We start from the raw sequence: 5,391 nt of genomic DNA, 5'->3' as shown, positions 1-5,391 counted from the left end.
CTTAAGTCCAGCGGTGCAGTTGTTAGCTACACTGCATTATTATGCTGTTGGAAGTTTTATGGAGGTGGTGGGTGATGGCCTGGGGCTCAGCAAATCTTCAGTCAGCAAAACTGTGACAGCAGTAACACCTTTGCTGTTACAGCTTATGAAGAACATCCTGATTTCCCCTCAAACTCCTGAAGAAATCCAGCTGGCCAATCAACAGTTCTACAGTATTGACAACATCCCCAGAGTGATTGGCATCATCGATGGCACCCTTATCCCAGTGTCAAGCCCTGAGGTAATTGAGCCCTTGTACATTTGCAGGAAGGGCTATCCAGCCATTAATGTTCAAATAGTGTGTGATCACCAGGGGATGTTCACTGACATTGTGGCAAAATGGCCTGGAAGCACACATGACTCTTTTTGTGTGGGCCAATTCTGCAGTTTGCCAGGGGGCTGAAGAGGGTGGCTTTGGTGATAGCTGGCTGCTGGGAGACAGTGGATATCCTCTTCGCCCATACCTCCTGACACCTGTGCAGCATCCAGCCACCATTGCAGAGGAGAGGTTTAATCAGGCCAATGGAAGGACACGCTCTATAGTGGAGAGGGCTATAGAACTGTGGAAACAAAGGTTTCGCTGCATCAGCAAGTCCAGCAGTGGCCTGAAGCTGAACCCCTCCAAAAGCTGTTCTGTAATTGTGGTAACTGCAATTCTCCACAACATTGCAGTCAAGGAAAATGTCCCGCTTCTTGAGGAGGAAGAGGGGGGTCATGCTGGTGCTGATGGTGAGGAAGATGTTGCTTCTGATGATGATGATCCTTTGAACCCACATCAAGGCAGAATGCATCCTGCAGGAGCAGAAGTCAAAGAACGTTTCATTCAGAATATGTTTGGTTAGCAATATTTTACAGTTTGGATACTGTATTTTCTATTATTTGTTTAATCTCACATAACTTCTGTTAAATATTTTGTTTATTTGCCAATATGCCCCCCCCTGCCCCGCAGACTTAAATGAACACTTAAAAAAAATTAAAAATACTTTTGCAAATAGTGTATATACTGTGTGTGTATATATATACACACACACACTTGTAGAGAATATTCTATATTCTAATTCTGTACAAAGAACAAAATCACTCACTTATTTATACATTTTTGTTAATTTATTTGGGTACATTAATTTACTATAAAAATACTGTGATTTGAGTGCTAACATTTAATATAAGTGAAAACCTCTAACATACTGTTTTACCAATATTGTTATATGAGAAATTTGTCTTTAGGAATGTTTTAACAAATATAGTCACTTGACAAACTCACCTTTTCTTTGCACAAACGAAACGAAGGCTGCGTTCCAATCGGCATGATTAATGCTTTCAGAGGGCACTCTAACTATGGTTTCGGGAAACACAGAATCGTTGAACTATGTTGGTAACTACGGAACTTGCGACCATAGTTGGCTAACGATGCTTTTAGGAAACGCACCCCTGGACGGTTTGTCTGATTTTCACCAAAATTGGCTCAGATAATCTTCAGACCATGCTGGCAAAATGTTATAGTACTCATGTTTAGTCAAACCGTTCTCGAGGCCTCCGAAGTGCGTGAGATGCTCCGCCTTTGCAGGATTTCCTAATTCCGCCACCAGGTGTTCCCGATTACCGCTTTGTTGCATAGCAATGGTGTGAGAGGAAAGCTGAGAAGAGGACAATCCTGCCAGGATAGGTGGAGCCAGAATTGCTCATTTTTGTTTTTAAGTTTTACGTCATAATGGAGGAGACGGTGATGTACCTCAGGCTTAGCCAAGACCGAGACCAAGTAAGTTACACTGGTTTGCTGCGTCCTTTGTCGGATTACAACTTTAAATGCAGGAATTGGCTTGGAGCTTATTTGAATAATGTAATGATACATATGAAAAACTACAAAATACACACACACACACACACACACACATATATAGCAGTTCAAATGCTGACTGATATCTTACAAAGGTGCGATTTTATAAAGTTTATTGTCTTGACCATATGTAGACAGGTTTGCAACCCGGATTTTTTAGGCAGTTAAGCATAAAAATAAAACTGAAAAAATAGTAAATAGTAAAAAATACAAATAGAGCATTGTACAGCTCAATGTTCAGTGGCAGCTGTCTCAGCTGAACAGTACTCTGTATGACCGCTCCGAGTGTGGCAGCGCTGGACAGGTTTTTTAATGTGACAAACGGCCTGATTTTCGGCTGAGCAGGGAGGCCCTGACAGTGCTGCTGGATCTTCTGAGAAGTGAACGGCAACAGTGATGGGGTGCCACAATCCAGACCCTGGTGTTTCTCTTCTGTCTGGCCAGTGATACATCATACAGAGTGGCCAGAGTGTTTGACATGCCTCGTTCCACTGTCCACCGCATTGTCCTCCGAGTCGCTGAGGAGGTGCTGGCCATTCATCAAGAGATTCGGAGAAATGGATCAAAACTCGGATATCACAGCAAAGTCACGCGGTGGTGGATTGTGCCTGCTCATTAAGGAATTTGACATGCCTCTTTCCACTTCCACCGCATTGTCCTCCGAGTCGCTGAGGAGGTGCTGGCCATTCATCAAGAGATTCGGAGAAATGGATCAAAACTCGGATATCACAGCAAAGTCACGCGGTGGTGGATTGTGCCTGCTCATTAAGGAAAACTGGTGTAGATCAGTGGTGGTGAGAGAATCTCTCTGTACTCCTGATATTGAACTATTGAGTGTTTCACTAAGACCCTTTTACCTTCCTCGGGAGTTTCCACAGTTGTTTTTTACCGTGGTATCCTCAGGCAAATTCAGCTAAAGTCTCGGCTTGGGGTTGCCAAATGCAAAGAGTTTAAAATCTCCCAATCTGAACTTTTCTCCAAAATGGATGCATTTTCTGCCCAGTGTTTAACTTGCCCTTCCCAAACTGGCAACCATGTGCACCTGCTCTTTCTGGGCTGCAAAACAACACAGATGATCTGAAAAAGCCAACAAACATGTATACTAGAGTTTAGCGATCTCCATTGTGATATTCTGCGATAATCAGCCAGTCTGTGTTTCTTCATAATGCCGCTTGTGCTATTTTCTGTGAATAAAACTGCAAGCAAGCCTACTCAGTAATGAACTATAATAAATCCAAACATGACTCCTGACTACTTTGTTTGCCACTGTGGTTGCTGAATAAATGCACTTAGTTATTGTGCCAAATAAGCCTTTCTTGTTGTTTTAATAGAAAAACATGAACATAATTTGGAATTATTGAAATGTATATTAGAAATGTCACCGTTTTGAGAGAAACTTCTTAAACTTCTTAAGTCTCGGATGTGTTATATCAACTTGCACAAAGACTGGATTCTTTGTCTCCTGATGCGCCGAAATTTATTTTAGGAGATTTTAATAACTGTTCTTTAAAAAACTGTTTGAGGACTTATTATCAGTATGTGAACGTTTGCACTAGGAAAAATAAGATACTGGACAAGTGTTATGGCAACGTCAAAGATGCTTTTTCCGCCTCCACGCTGCCACCACTGGGAGGATCTGATCATAACGTTGTTAATCTTCGACCTAAATATCAAAGACTTCTTGAAAGGGAGAAACCTCAGGTAAAGACTGTTAATATTTGGAATGAAGAGAGTATTATGTGCCTTCAGGGTTGTTTTGAGTGTACCTTGTGGGAAACTTTTGACTGTCTAGATCTGGATACTCATACAATTGTGGTTTCAGATTATATCAATTTTTGTGTGGAATCAGTTATACCAACAAAAACATATAAAATATTTCCCAACAACAAGCCATGGGTATCAAAGAAATTAAAACAACTATTAAATAAGAAGAAGGTAGCTTATTATAATCATGATATTTTAGCTAAAAGGGATATTCAAAAAGAAATTAAAAGGCAAATTAAGGTAGATAAGGCCTTATATAAACAAAAAATTTAAGCTAAAATGTCACAGGGAAACTCTAAACAGGCCTGGGAAGGAATTAGAAAGATGATAAGTGTTCCACATAAGAGGAAAGTAAAGGAGAACATAAATATGACCATTAATGATGAAAAAGATGTAGATTTTAAACTAGCAAATACGTTAAATCTTTTTTTCTCCTGTTTTGAGGGAAATGGAGAAGAAAGAAGAAAAATGAATCAATGATTCTGACATCTGCAAATATATTTCTTATCAAAGAGGTTGATGTCAGAAAAATGTTTCAGAAGTGTAATATACATAAGAGCCCCGGGCCAGATAATATCAGCGGTCAGGTGTTAAAATCATGTGCTGAGCAATTATCTACAGTTTTTACTTTGCTGCTTCAAAAATCACTTGACCAGCATGCAGTGCCAATTATATGGAAAACTTCAACTATAGTACCTGTTCCTAAAATTAACAAACCATTAGAGCTTAGTGATTATCGACCAATTGCATTAACCTCTGTTGTGTTTAAATGTTGTGAAAGGCTTGTTAAAAGGTACATAGTGGAAAAAACAGCATTTACTGGATCCTTTTCAATTTGCTTATCAGTCAAATAAGGGAGTAGATGATGCTATTTTAACATTGTTACATATTGTTTATTCACATCTTGAGGGTCCTAAAAATCATGTGAAAATTATTTTTGCTTATTTTTCTTCTGCTTTTAATAATATTGTGCCATCGGTTCTGGTCGAAAGATTATCTGTAGATTTCTCTCTAGATGGAGGAGTGATTTTGTGGTTGCAGGATTTTTTAAGTAACAGAGTTCAACGAGTGTGTGTGGGTACCTCATTGTCTGACAAACAAATCACGAATATTGGTTCCCCACAAGGTTGTGTCCTCTCACCCTTACTGTTTATTATGTACACAAATCATTGTAGGAGTACTTGCCCAGCGAGATATTTAATCAAATTTGCAGATGATACTGCATTGGTTAGTCTCCTTAGAGGGGATGAGGACAGTCATGGACCCTTTTAAACTAAATTTGTTTCTTGGTGTGATGTATCAAATCTCAAGTTAAATGTTTAAAAAACTAAAGAAACGTGTATTGATTTTAGGAAAGAGTCCTCAACGAGTGTGACCCTGGTGTTTCTTTTCTGTCTGGCCAGTGGTACATCATACAGAGTGGTCTCCAGAGTTTTTGACATGCCTCGTTCCACTGTCACCGCATTGTCCTCTGAGTCGCTGAGGAGGTGCTGGCCATTCGCCAAGAGATTCACCTCCTGAAGACCCCAGAACACATGGAGGCAGGGCCGGGCTCAAAACTGATGTTTTTTTTCTGATGTTAAACCTAAGCTATGTTGTAAATAGTTGTAAAAAGTACTTTCAGTAATGTATAGAAACATTTGTTTTAATGTGTAAAAAAATATATTTACAGGACAAAAAAAAAAAACCATATAGAAGAATGTTTAGTTAAAAAATTATAAGCTGCATTAAAAAAATTAACAATGTACATA

Source organism: Sinocyclocheilus anshuiensis, unplaced genomic scaffold (assembly GCF_001515605.1).
Source record: "Sinocyclocheilus anshuiensis isolate Anshui unplaced genomic scaffold, SAMN03320099.WGS_v1.1 scaffold979, whole genome shotgun sequence".
Taxonomy (NCBI): Eukaryota; Metazoa; Chordata; class Actinopteri; order Cypriniformes; family Cyprinidae; genus Sinocyclocheilus; species Sinocyclocheilus anshuiensis.
The sequence above is the reverse complement of the archived record's forward strand: the minus strand, read 5'-3'. Positions refer to the sequence as shown.